Source organism: Oncorhynchus nerka, linkage group LG26, assembly GCF_034236695.1.
Source record: "Oncorhynchus nerka isolate Pitt River linkage group LG26, Oner_Uvic_2.0, whole genome shotgun sequence".
Lineage (NCBI taxonomy): Eukaryota > Metazoa > Chordata > Actinopteri > Salmoniformes > Salmonidae > Oncorhynchus > Oncorhynchus nerka.
The window spans coordinates 31,523,367-31,537,995 of NC_088421.1; the positions used below are offsets into that span (position 1 = coordinate 31,523,367).

Sequence of the window (14,629 nt, forward strand, 5' to 3'; positions counted from 1 at the left end):
GCCCCACTGTATGGTCGACAGTATATATTGCTTGATATACTAAACATATCAACATGTCTGTTCATAGGTTCAATGTTGCATTTTTGTAATGTTTCCAGAAAATTGTTTTCCAAAAACAGATAATTAAAATAAACATTATTTTAGTTTACTCAGAAGTCTATTAGAATTATTTCTGAAAGGTGATCACGTTTTCCTCTTAAATATCTGGGGTCTCAAGAGGGTTAACATCATCTTTCTGTTAGCTCTACCATCATTCTCGTCTCATATCCATTTCTACACAAGAACTCGGCTGACAGTCATCTAACCACTAGTCTGCATGTGCTGATGATTTACAGACAGAGAGATTATCAACAACATTATTCAAATCCAAACCTTAACCATTAGGCCGGAAATGCACTGAACAACTGACCTTAGATCAGTGCTCATAGACAACGTCCCCCTAGTGAAGGTGAAGGTCTCAACAGACTCTAGCTGTCATCTGTTCTGCATGGTTTAGAACTGATGGGTTCTGACTCCTAAACTTGAAATATTGTTAATTATCAGGTATCCTATGGAAATGAGGAATGCCATAGTCTGGTTTCTACACCAGCAGTTAATGGTTATCTGGGGGAGGAATGTATATGGTGGAGGCAATTAAGCTTGGAATGTTCTGAGTAAAGGAAAGGCAATCACATGGTTGCAGTCACTGATAACAGTGGAGAGACGTGGTTTAGTGAGGAATGGGGGCCGAGGTCAGGTCACATTAAAGGAGAAGGAACAGTTTATTGCCCGCATCACCTAACTTCCTGCCTAGAAATAAAGATGTACTGTTCAGAGGGAAAGAGGATACTTCATCCAAATTGGGGTCTATATACTTGTGCTGGTGGAAAAATGTCTTTGTCTGTTCAGCTGTCCAACCCTTTGCGTGAATAAACTTGGTTATAGTTGTCCGTCAGTTTTTACCCTGTTATTTAGAACCTAACAGAACTAACATGTGGAGTGAGCTCACGGCTGGTTGCTTAGAGTTAACGGTTTGTTAGCAGCGAGCCGCTAGCATGGTAATGGCTGTTTTAGCGAGTTAGAGGTAGCCTGGCTAACTGCTGTTGCCTGTTGCTTTGAGTTAGCGATTTGTTAGCAGTGAGCTGCTAGCAGGGTAATGGCTAAATGCCTGGCTAAATGCTGTTGCCTGGGCGGCTGGCTGGCTCTCCCAGGTGTTGCTGTGGGTTAGCGTTTTGTTTGCGGTGGCTGTTGCTGTGGGTAAGTGTAGCAGTGAGCCACTAGCAGGGTTAATGGCCTGTGACAGGCAGGCTAATAGCGTGGAACACGGCCATTACTGTCAGATAAAGATGTAGGTCTATGCAAGGCAGCTGAGGGCCTCGGCAGTCAACAGATTTATTAACAGTGAACAAGGGGAGAATCAGATCAGCACAGAATATGTCTAAGTACTGTTCATTTGATAATGTCACTCAAAGTCACAGATCAAAACGGTAGCCAACTCTATAGGCTGAAAGCAATGGTTTTGTAAGACACCATGCTGCAATCTAGGTATTTCTCTTTCACATGAATTTATATTCCCAAAGCCAAAGAGGGGAGAGGGCGAAACGAGGGATTTGTCACACTCTACCTCTCCACCTGTCAAAGTGTCCCAGGGACGAAGAGCCGACAAGCCACATCTCTTTTCTTTTCATCTTCTCTCTCCACCTCTCTCCAGCTCCCTCTCTTCCTCTCCCACTCGTTTTCATAGCATTGTTTTGAAAGAACACTTTTTTATGTCAGTGGCCGAGGGTAAGATTCATACCCATGGTAGAGAGGAGCTCTGTTCGTTCTCTCTCTCTCTCTCTCTCTCTCTCTCTCTCTCTCTCTCTCTCTCTCTCTCCTTCCCCCACCCCCTCTCTCTCTCTCTCTCTCTCCTCTTCCCCCACCCCCTCTCTCTCTCTCTCTCCCCCCTTACTCTCTCTCTCTCTCTCTCTCTCTCTCTCCCCGCTTACTCTCTCTCTCTCTCTCTCTCTCTCTCTCTCTCTCTCTCTCTCTTCCCCCACCCCCTCTCTCTCTCTTCTCTCCCCCCGCTTACTCTCTCTCTCTCTCTCTCTCTCTCTCTCTCTCTCTCTCTCTCTCCTCTTCCTCTTCCCCCACCCCCTCTATCTCTCTCTCTTCTCTCCCCCGCTTACTCTCTCTCTATCTCTCTCTCTCCTCTTCCCCCACCCCCTCTATCTCCATCTCTTCTCTCCCCCGCTTACTCTCTCTCTCTCCTTCCCCCATCCCCTCTATCTCTCTCTTCTCTCCCCTCTACTCTCTCTCTCTCTCTCTCTCTCTCTCTCTCTCTCTCTCTCCTCTTCCCCCACCCCCTCTCTCTCTCTCTTCGCTCCCCCGCTTACTCTCTCTCTCTCCTCTTCCCCCCCCCTCTCTCTCTCTCTTCTCTCCCCCGCTTACTCTCTCTCTCTCTCCTCTTCCCCCACCCCCTCTATCTCTCTCTCTTCTCTCCCCCGCTTACTCTCTCTCTCTCTCCTCTTCCTCCACCCCCTCTATCTCTCTCTCTTCTCTCCCCGCTTACTCTCTCTCTATCTCTCTCTCTCCTCTTCCCCCACCCCCTCTATCTCCCTCTCTTCTCTCCCCCGCTTACTCTCTCTCTATCTCTCTCTCTCCTCTTCCCCCACCCCTCTATCTCCCTCTCTTCTCTCCCCCGCTTACTCTCTCTCTATCTCTCTCTCTCCTCTTCCCCCACCCCCTCTAACTCCCTCTCTTCTCTCCCCCTGCTTACTCTCTCTCTATCTCTCTCTCTCCTCTTCCCCCACCCCTCTATCTCCCAGCTCTTCTCTCCCCCGCTTACTCTCTCTCTATATCTCTCTCTCCTCTTCCCCCACCCCCTCTATCTCCCTCTCATCTCTCCCCCGCTTACTCTCTCTATCTCTCTCTCTCCTCTTCCCCCACCCCCTCTATCTCCCTCTCTTCTCTCCCCCGCTTACTCTCTCTCTATCTCTCTCTCTCCTCTTCCCCCACCCCCTCTATCTCCCAGCTCTTCTCTCCCCCGCTTACTCTCTCTCTATCTCTCTCTCTCCTCTTCCCCCACCCCCTCTATCTCCCTCTCTTCTCTCCCCCGCTTACTCTCTCTCTATCTCTCTCTCTCCTCTTCCCCACCCCTCTATCTCCCAGCTCTTCTCTCCCCCGCTTACTCTCTCTCTCTCTCCTCTTCCCCCACCCCCTCTATCTCCCTCTCTTCTCTCCCCCCGCTTACTCTCTCTCTCTATCTATCTATCTTTCTCTGTCTCAGAATCTGGCCCTGCCCCAAAGGCACCTTGAGAGAAAAGACAAATTGCAAACAGTCTGTGATGTAATACCCTGGCTACACAGATCCATACCTGTTTATCAGTGAACAAATCTGACATACCGGTATCATAGCTTAATCTACACTAAGGTACCATCTATCATGTGTTTATACATTTGACAATACAAACTGTTCTCATTCAATTGATGGGTATATCATACATGATCAATAATAAACACTTATAAATCAATGGTTGCAACTGTGAGTTCATGTGGCCATTCTAGGTAGTAATGTAACCCTCTGGATCGCAGTGAGAAAGCTATTATCACCTCCTAACTGATGCTTCCAATTCCAACTCAATTCATGTCTTCAATAATCTACTTTCATTTCAAGTAGATCTCTTAACACCTCCCCTGCCTGGCTCTCCACAGCTCTGTCCTCTTCTCTCCAGGAGGAGCTACAGGCCCTGTCACAAATGGCACCCTGTTCCCTATATAATGCACTACTTTGACCAGAACCCTATGGGCCCTGATCAAAAGTAGTGTACTACATAGGGAATAGGGTTCCATTTGTGACGCAGCCTCAGTATGCCCACAGAGACACCTGGCTAATGATACCACTAGTTCAGCTTGTCACAGCAATTAAGGCCCTATGCTGTAATGTTGCCTACACTTTAGCAGGGTCCCAGAGCTGATGGGGCCAGGTGTTAAGGAGTCCCATAATGAGAGAGGAGGTCAGGAGTATGTAGTTGTAACGGTGGGCCATTAAGTCATAGATCTTAATGGCATGGATCTAAATCATTATTCAAGGCCAATGTTGTAAATCTCTCTCTTTTTCTATTTGTAGACCATCAGAAAGTCGGCTTTAAAATCCATTTCCCAGGGAGGAATATTTATGATGTTTCTGACTCCAGTTACTGTGAATCCTAACCAGATAGATGTAGAATACATTGTTCACTGTAACACAGAACTGTCTTGATCTTCCTCAATAAGAAATACCATTGGCTACTCCTAGACCATGATAAACCTCTGACATAAACAGAGCCATGGATTGATTACTTAAGAGGGCGGGAGTTAGGAGAAAATAAATTGAAAATCATTGGTACGGTGGCAGGTCATTCATCTCTACTGATTGTAAAAGCAAATCAGAACGGAGCATCAGACAAGAGCAACAACAAAAAAAGAAGCTGATCCTACAACAACAACACATTGATTTTAATGCCAAATGCACGGCGGTGGCTTAGAAGGAAATAAGACGCACGCATGCACACACACACACACACACACACACACACACACACACACACACACACACACACACACACACACACACACACACACACACACACACACACACACACACACACACACACACACACACACACACACACACACACAATATCAAACCCATGCAGATGCAGAAGAGGCAATCAGATAGAAGAGCTCTGAACACAGCTAAAACAAGCTCCAGGAGAGTGACATGAACAGACCAAAGACAAATGGTTCAAAAGAGGAAATACAAAACGGAAACGCAGCAACACCAATATACATATAGAGAAATAATCATTGCAACATCAGTCTTGCAATCTGGACTAACACTAATCCCCAAATGACATTGCCTCAAACAATCTGGCTTTAAAGGCACAGTGAGTGAGCTTTGGCTGGTGGCCATTGTCATTATATACATGTATCTCTACAGCCTCCATGGCTCGGGGTTTCCAATGATTTCCATTCACTGGTTGCTCTTTGGAAGGAAGCTTGACATGCAAATCAGTAGAGTGTGTCACAGGTCCATCAGGGTGAATGAAAGGTGACTGGAGAGAAAGAAGGACCACTTTCACCATTGCTTGACTCTGACTGAAATAGGTGCCGGTACTCATTAAAAGTCAAGCACTGCTTTTACTATAGATGCTAATGTGAACCAACTCTTTTATTCTCTTCCCTGTGCTCTTTCCCTTTCTCTTTCTCTCTCTCGCTCTCTCTCTCTCTCTTGCGCCATTTGTATCAATCAAACCATTGATGATGTCATCCATGGTCTGAGGGTGGTACAGAGGTCATGACCCATAGCAGTGTGTGTGTATATATACAGTACATACTATATGTGTGTGCTTGCGTATATCATGCGTGAGTGTGTCTGCGCTCATTGCAGGTCCAGCCTCTAGCTTCCAGCCAGACAAAGGGGAGAGAGCGAGAGAGAGGGGAAAAGGACAGCGAGAGACCCATGACACCTGAGTCAAGGGCCGGTGGGCAGGGATGGATGGATGGATGGATGGAGGAGTGAAGGGATGTGGAGGAGTGGAGGGATGGTAGTTAGTCATTCACACTGAGGTCAGGTGTGAAACAGCCAAGATTGTGGAGGATTCACCTCCATCCATCATGTTACTGTTCCTTCACCTCCATCATGTTACTGTTCCTTCACCTCCATCATGTTACTGTTCCTTCACCTCCATCATGTTACTGTTCCTCCATCATGTTACTGTTCCTTCACCTCCATCATGTTACTGTTCCTTCACCTCCATCATGTTAATGTTCCTTCACCTCCATCGTGTTAATGTTCCTCCATCATGTAACTGTTCCTTCAACTCCATCATGTTACTGTTCCTCCATCATGTTACTGTTCCTTCACCTCCACCATGTTACTGTTCCTCCATCATGTTACTGTTCCTTCACCTCCATCATGTTACTGTTCCTTCACCTCCATCATGTTAATGTTCCTTCACCTCCATCGTGTTAATGTTCCTCCATCATGTAACTGTTCCTTCAACTCCATCATGTTACTGTTCCTCCATCATGTTACTGTTCCTTCACCTCCACCATGTTACTGTTCCTCCATCATGTTACTGTTCCTTCACCTCCATCATGTTACTGTTCCTCCATCATGTTACTGTTCCTTCACCTCCATCGTGTTACTGTTCCTTCACCTCCACCATGTTACTGTTCCTTCATCATGTAACTGTTCCTTCACCTCCATCGTGTTACTGTTCCTCCATCATGTAACTGTTCCTTCACCTCCATCGTGTTACTGTTCCTTCACCTCCACCATGTTACTGCTCCTTCACCTCCATCATGTTACTGTTCCTTCACCTCCATCATGTTATTGTTCCTTCACCTCCATCATGTTACTGTTCCTTCACCTCCATCGTGTTACTGTTCCTTCACTTCCACCATGTTACTGTTCCTTCACCTCCATCATGTTACTGTTCCTTCACCTCCAGCATGTTACTGTTCCTTCCCCTCCAGCATGTTACTGTTCCTTCACCTCCATCATGTTACTGTTCCTTCACCTCCACCATGTTACTGTTCCTTCACATCCACCCTGTTACTGTTCCTTCACCTCCATCATGTTACTGTTCCTCCATCATGTTGCTGTTCATTCACCTCCATTGTGTTACTGTTCCTTCACCTCCACCATGTTACTGTTCCTTCACCTCCTGTTACTGTTCCTTCACCTCCATCATGTTACTAACATCATGTAACTGTTCCTTCACCTCCATCATGTTACTGTTCCTTCACCTCCATCATGTTACTGTTCCTTCTTCCTCCATCATGTTACTGTTCCTTCACCTCCATCATGTTATTGTTCCTTCACCTCCATCATGTTACTGTTCCTCCACCCTGTTACTGTTCCTTCAACTCCATCATGTTACTGTTCCTTCACCTCCACCATGTTACTGTTCCTTCACATCCACCCTGTTACTGTTCCTTCACCTCCATCATGATACGGTTCCTTCACCTCCATCATGTTACTGTTCCTCCATCATGTTACTGTTCATTCACCTCCATCATGTTACTGTTCCTTCACCTCCATCATGTTACTGTTCCTTCACCTTCACCATGTTACTGTTCCTTCACCTCCACCATGTTACTGTTCCTTCACCTCAATCATGTTACTGTTCCTTCACCTCCATTATGTTACTGTTCCTTCACCTCCATTATGTTACTGTTCCTCCACCATGTTACTGTTCCTTCACCTCCATCATGTTACTGTTCATTCACCTCCATCATGTTACTGTTCCTTCACCTCCATCATGTTACTGTTCCTTCACCTCCATTATGTTACTGTTCCTCCACCATGTTAATGTTTCCTCACCTCCATCAGGTTACTGTTCCTTCACCTCCACCGTGTTACTGTTCCTTCACCTCCATCATGTTACTGTTCCTCCATCATGTTACTGTTCCTTCACCTTCACCATGTTACTCTTCCTTCACCTCCATCATGTTACTGTTCCTTCACCTCCACCATGTTACTGTTCCTCCACTATATTACTGTTCCTCCATCATGTAACTGTTCCTTCACCTCCATCGTGTTACTGTTCCTTCACCTCCACCCTGTTACTGTTCCTTCACCTCCATCATGTTACTGTTCCTTCACCTCCACCATGTTACTGTTCCTTCACCTCCATCGTGTTACTGTTCCTTCACCTCCACCATGTTACTGTTCCTTCACCTCCATCGTGTTACTGTTCCTCCATCATGTAACTGTTCCTTCACCTCCATCGTGTTAATGTTCCTTCACCTCCATCGTGTTACTGTTCCTTCACCTCCACCATGTTACTGCTCCTTCACCTCCATCGTGTTACTGTTCCTTCTTCTCCATCATGTTATTGTTCCTTCACCTCCATCATGTTACTGTTCCTTCACCTCCACCGTGTTACTGTTCCTTCACCTCCACCATGTTACTGTTCCTTCACCTCCATCATGTTACTGTTCCTTCACCTCCACCATGTTACTGTTCCTTCCCCTCCAGCATGTTACTGTTCCTTCACCTCCATCATGTTACTGTTCCTTCACCTCCACCATGTTACTGTTCCTTCACATCCACCCTGTTACTGTTCCTTCACCTCCATCATGATACTGTTCCTTCACCTCAATCATGTTACTGTTCCTCCATCATGTTACTGTTCATTCACCTCCATCATGTTACTGTTCCTTCACCTCCATCATGTCACTGTTCCTTCACCTTCACCATGTTACTGTTCCTTCACCTCCATCATGTTACTGTTCCTTCACCTCCACCATGTTACTGTTCCTTCACCTCCATCATGTTACTGTTCTTTCCCCTCCAGCATGTTACTGTTCCTTCACCTCCATCATGTTACTGTTCCTCCACCCTGTTACTGTTCCTTCAACTCCATCATGTTACTGTTCCTTCACCTCCACCATGTTACTGTTCCTTCACATCCACCCTGTTACTGTTCCTTCACCTCCATCATGATACTGTTCCTTCACCTCCATCATGTTACTGTTCCTCCATCATGTTACTGTTCATTCACCTCCATCATGTTACTGTTCCTTCACCTCCACCGTGTTACTGTTCCTTCACCTCCACCATGTTACTGTTCCTTCACCTCCATCATGTTACTGTTCCTTCACCTCCACCATGTTACTGTTCCTTCCCCTCCAGCATGTTACTGTTCCTTCACCTCCATCATGTTACTGTTCCTTCACCTCCACCATGTTACTGTTCCTTCACATCCACCCTGTTACTGTTCCTTCACCTCCATCATGATACTGTTCCTTCACCTCAATCATGTTACTGTTCCTCCATCATGTTACTGTTCATTCACCTCCATCATGTTACTGTTCCTTCACCTCCATCATGTCACTGTTCCTTCACCTTCACCATGTTACTGTTCCTTCACCATGTTACTGTTCCTTCACCTCCATCATGTTACTGTTCCTTCACCTCCACCATGTTACTGTTCCTTCACCTCCATCATGTTACTGTTCTTTCCCCTCCAGCATGTTACTGTTCCTTCACCTCCACCATGTTACTGTTCCTTCACATCCACCCTGTTACTGTTCCTTCACCTCCATCATGATACTGTTCCTTCACCTCCATCATGTTACTGTTCCTCATCATGTTACTGTTCATTCACCTCCATCATGTTACTGTTCCTTCACCTCCATCATGTTACTGTTCCTTCACCTTCACCATGTTACTGTTCCTTCACCATTTTACTGTTCCTTCACCTCCATCATGTTACTGTTCCTTCACCTCCACCATGTTACTGTTCCTTCACCTCAATCATGTTACTGTTCCTTCACCTCCATTATGTTACTGTTCCTCCACCATGTTACTGTTCCTTCACCTCCATCATGTTACTGTTCATTCACCTCCATCATGTTACTGTTCCTTCACCTCCATCATGTTACTGTTCCTTCACCTCCATTATGTTACTGTTCCTCCACCATGTTAATGTTTCCTCACCTCCATCAGGTTAGTGTTCCTTCACCTCCACCGTGTTACTGTTCCTTCACCTCCATCATGTTACTGTTCCTCCATCATGTTACTGTTCCTTCACCTTCACCATGTTACTGTTCCTTCACCTCCATCATGTTACTGTTCCTTCACCTCCACCATGTTACTGTTCCTCCACTATATTACTGTTCCTCCATCATGTAACTGTTCCTTCACCTCCATCGTGATACTGTTCCTTCACCTCCATCATGTTACTGTTCCTTCACCTCCACCCTGTTACTGTTCCTTCACCTCCATCATGTTACTGTTCCTTCACCTCCACCATGTTACTGTTCCTTCACCTCCATCGTGTTACTGTTCCTCCATCATGTAACTATTCCTTCACCTCCATCGTGTTACTGTTCCTTCACCTCCACCATGTTACTGTTCCTTCACCTCCATCGTGTTACTGTTCCTTCACCTCCACCATGTTACTGCTCCTTCACCTCCATTGTGTTACTGTTCCTTCACCTCCATCATGTTATTGTTCCTTCACCTCCATCATGTTACTGTTCCTTCACCTCCACCGTGTTACTGTTCCTTCACCTCCACCATGTTACTGTTCCTTCACCTCCATCATGTTACTGTTCCTTCACCTCCACCATGTTACTGTTCCTTCCCCTCCAGCATGTTACTGTTCCTTCACCTCCATCATGTTACTGTTCCTCCACCATGTTACTGTTCCTTCACCTCCATCATGTTACTGTTCCTTCACCTCCACCATGTTACTGTTCCTTCACATCCACCCTGTTACTGTTCCTTCACCTCCATCATGATACTGTTCCTTCACCTCCATCATGTTACTGTTCCTCCTTCATGTTACTGTTCATTCACCTCCATCATGTTACTGTTCCTTCACCTCCATCATGTCACTGTTCCTTCACCTTCACCATGTTACTGTTCCTTCACCATGTTACTGTTCCTTCACCTCCATCATGTTACTGTTCCTTCACCTCCACCATGTTACTGTTCCTTCACCTCCATCATGTTACTGTTCTTTCCCCTCCAGCATGTTACTGTTCCTTCACCTCCATCATGTTACTGTTCCTCCACCCTGTTACTGTTCCTTCACCTCCATCATGTTACTGTTCCTTCACCTCCACCATGTTACTGTTCCTTCACATCCACCCTGTTACTGTTCCTTCACCTCCATCATGATACTGTTCCTTCACCTCCATCATGTTACTGTTCCTCCATCATGTTACTGTTCATTCACCTCCATCATGTTACTGTTCCTTCACCTCCATCATGTTACTGTTCCTTCACCTTCACCATGTTACTGTTCCTTCACCATTTTACTGTTCCTTCACCTCCATCATGTTACTGTTCCTTCACCTCCACCATGTTACTGTTCCTTCACCTCCATCATGTTACTGTTCCTTCACCTCCATTATGTTACTGTTCCTTCACCTCCACCATGTTACTGTTCCTTCACCTCCATCATGTTACTGTTCCTTCACCTCCATTATGTTACTGTTCCTTCACCTCCATTATGTTACTGTTCCTTCACCATGTTAATGTTTCCTCACCTCCATCATGTTACTGTTCCTTCACCTCCATCATGTTACTGTTCCTTCACCTCCACCATGTTACTGTTCCTTCACCTCCATCATGTTACTGTTCCTCCACTATATTACTGTTCCTCCACCATGTTACTGTTCCTTCACCTCCATCATGTTACTGTTCCTTCACTTCCACCATGTTACTATTCCTTTATATCCACCCTGTTACTGTTCCTTCACCTCCATCATGTTACTGTTCCTTCACCTCCACCATGTTACTGTTCCTTCATCACCACCATGTTGCTTTCATCTGTATCAAGTCTCTATCTTGGTCCTTCTAGACCAGTGAAGATGAGGAAATAGAGAAGGAGAAGAAATAGAGGAGGAGAGGAAGAAATGAAGAAGGATGGAAACCAGTCTGAGAAGTGATGAGCACCAGTAGCAACCACCTTGCACTATTTTAGTATTCAGACAGGGCTGTCACCTGTGCAACACTAAGTCCCCTGTTCTGTTTAAACAGAGCCCAGTGACTGGGTAGAGGCTGGACTGGTTACACAGAGCCAGCAGGAAACAGGCAGGCCTAAACAGGCTTGACAGGAGGGAACACTCACAGCCAGCAGCAAAAGGGGTCCAGTGTGTGTGTGTGTGTGTGTGTGTGTGTGTGTGTGTGTGTGTGTGTGTGTGTGTGTGTGCGTGTGTGTGTGTGTGTGTGCGTGCGTGCGTGCGTGCGTGCGTGCGTGCGTGCGTGCGTGCGTGTGTGTAAAATACAACATCAAATCTAAGTTGTTCAAGTAGACAAAATGTTCAACTCAGTAAGTAAACAGTGGTTATCAAAAGTCATTATCCACACACTCAAATCATATTAGCAGTGTTTATGGCTGACACATTTACACGTGATGGAACAGGGTGTGTGTTTGTGTGTGCTTGCTTGCACAAACTGTGTGTGTTAATGTGTGTGTGTGTGTGTGTGTGTGTGTGTGTGTGTGTGTGTGTGTGTGTGTGTGTGTGTGTGTGTGTGTGTGTCTGCTAAGGAGGGAACAGTCTCGTTAGCATGCCTTCCACAAAAACCAACAGCAAAACAAACATTTTAAAACGGTTCTGATGGTTATTTGATTTCTTCATCCATAATCCTCAGTTATATGATTATACGGTAATTGTCCCAGTCCTATTTCTGATAGCCCAAACATTCACTTCTAATTGGCTGGCTGTGTGTGTTTGTGTTTGTACATGACTGATCAAAGTGTAGACAAGCAGCACTGCACAAATGGGACAAAGGGGTGCTTGTGTCGGGGATGTTCACATACAGTAGGCCAGGGACCGTCAACTAGATTCAGCCACGGGCCGATTTCTTCTTCAGCGAACATAATTACAAAGACTTTGTAGACTGCAAATTGACCGCAAGAAGCCCAAACAGATATAATATTGGACTAAAACATAATAATTTCAAACCTTGCTTACATTTGTATACGATCACATACTGTATATCTCTCTATTATGGGTGGGAATGCTTTGGGCTGACAGTTGGGGAACCCTGAAGCAGCCTATACTGCTCTGAGTGTGTGTGTGTGTGTTCTAAGTGGATCTATGTTTGTGTTTATTCCGGCTGCCACAGTAACACGCCCTAAACAAACATCATCATCCTAATCATCATGGTCACAGCGTAAACACACACACACACACACACACACACACACACACACACACACACACACACACACACACACACACACACACACACACACACACACACACACACACACACACACACACACACACACAGCCACAGCCACAGCCACAGCCACAGCCAGCCAGGCAGGCAGAACACAGCGTTGCGGGTATGCTTGCCTTCCACAAACCAGAGCCACTTATCTAACCAAGGACACACACAGGCCTGGGGGAAGTAGAGAGGGACAGGGGAACTGACTGAGTGTGTACAGGGTCACACACATCCTAAACAGAGCTGCCCTCCATCAAGAAACACTGTGCCCTAACAGGCTCTGAAAGGGGATGTATGTGTGTGTTTTGTGATTGAGTGTGTGTCTGTGTGTGTGTGTAGGGACGATGGGGAGGGCCTGTGTTTGGCTCGCACATTGGCCCTCCTCATTAAAACAAACAGGACAAACAATGCTGTTCATACATTACACACACAGTTATTTTGAGACAGTTTTCAAAGCCATTTGTCATACAGCATTTGCAGAGAGATGCTGGGAAGATCAAAGTCAGTGTGTGTGTTGTGTCAGTTTGAGACATTTGCTAATGAGACAGCTAAAATTGACTCCTCCTTATTTACACAGTGTAAGGTGTGTTTGTGTTTGTGTTTGGGAGAGAGCGAAAGAGAGAACGAGACAGACAGAGAGAGAGAAGAGAGAGAGAGAGAGAGAGAGAGAGGAGAGAGAGATTTTACATTCGACACAATTCGACATACCAATTAGGATCTGGCCAAAAATACTTGAATCAGTTATAGAACCCATTGCCCGTTATGGTTGTGAGGTCTGGGGTCCACTCCCCAACCAAGAATTCACAAAATGGGACAAAAAGCTAATCGAAACTCTGCATGCAGAATTCTGCAAAACTATCCTAAGTGTCCAACGTAAAGCACCAAATAATGCATGCAGAGCAGAATTAGGCCGATTTCCGCTAATTATCAAAATTCAGAAAAGAGCAGCAAGATTTGTGACCTGTTGCCACAAGAAAAGGTCAACCAGTGAAGAACAAACACCATTGTAAATACAAGCCATATTTATGTTTATTTATTTTCCCTTTTGTACTTTCACTACTTGCACATTGTTACAACACTGTATATAGACATAATATGACATTTGAAATGTCTTTATTCTTTTGGAACTTCTGTATGTGTAATGTTAACTGTTCATTTTTGTTGTTTATTTCACTTTTGTTTATTACCTACTTCACTTGCTCTGGCAATGTTAACATATGTTTCCCATGCCAATAATGCCCTTGAATTGAGAGACAGAGACAGAGAGAGAGAGAGAGAGAGAGAGAGCAGCGAGAGAGAAAGAGCAGAGAGAGCAGAGAGAGAGAGAGAGAGAGAGAGAGAGAGCAGCGAGAGAGAAAGAGCAGAGAGAGCAGAGAGAGAGAGAGAGAGAGAGAGAGCAGCGAGAGAGAAAGAGCAGAGAGAGCAGAGAGAGAGAGAGAGAGAGAGAGAGAGAGAGAGCAGCGAGAGAGAAAGAGCAGAGAGAGAGAGAGAGAGAGAGAGCGAGCGAGAGAGAAAGAGCAGAGAGAGAGAGAGAGAGAGAGAGAGAGTGCAGGAACTCACATCTGTGTCGGGGCCTTTGTCGGCTCCAGGGCAAGAGAAGGTGACAAACTCATGGCACCTTTTATGGACCACAAAACAGCACACTGTAGGAGAGGGCAGAAGAGACATGGACAGTTAGATGGTAATCAGGAACATTTCCCTATCTTTCTCCCTTACACATGACATGTAAACACACAACATACTCACACACCATGACCAATCTAACTCTCCCCATCTCCCTTCCCCAGCCACCCTCACCCTCCTCCCCTCTAGGAGAGCATCCAAACTGAACACAATGGGTCATCCAGTCATCCTCCATACACCAGCTCCAGGCTGCAGCCAGCAGTCATTCAAAAAGTGTCATCCAGGGGGATCACATGACCCTTGAAC

At 45.7% G+C, this 14,629-nt stretch overlaps 1 protein-coding gene across 1 annotated transcript in view; it reads right to left on the reverse strand.

Moving 5' to 3' along the window:
• Positions 1-14,339, reverse strand: part of LOC115127309 (protein kinase C alpha type-like) — a 103,790-nt gene extending 89,451 nt beyond the window's left edge. The window contains exon 1 of the mRNA XM_065010424.1: positions 14,261-14,339. The gene's annotated coding sequence lies outside the window, so the exon portion shown is untranslated. The remainder of the gene's footprint in view (positions 1-14,260) is intronic.
• Positions 14,340-14,629: the final 290 nt, after the last annotated feature.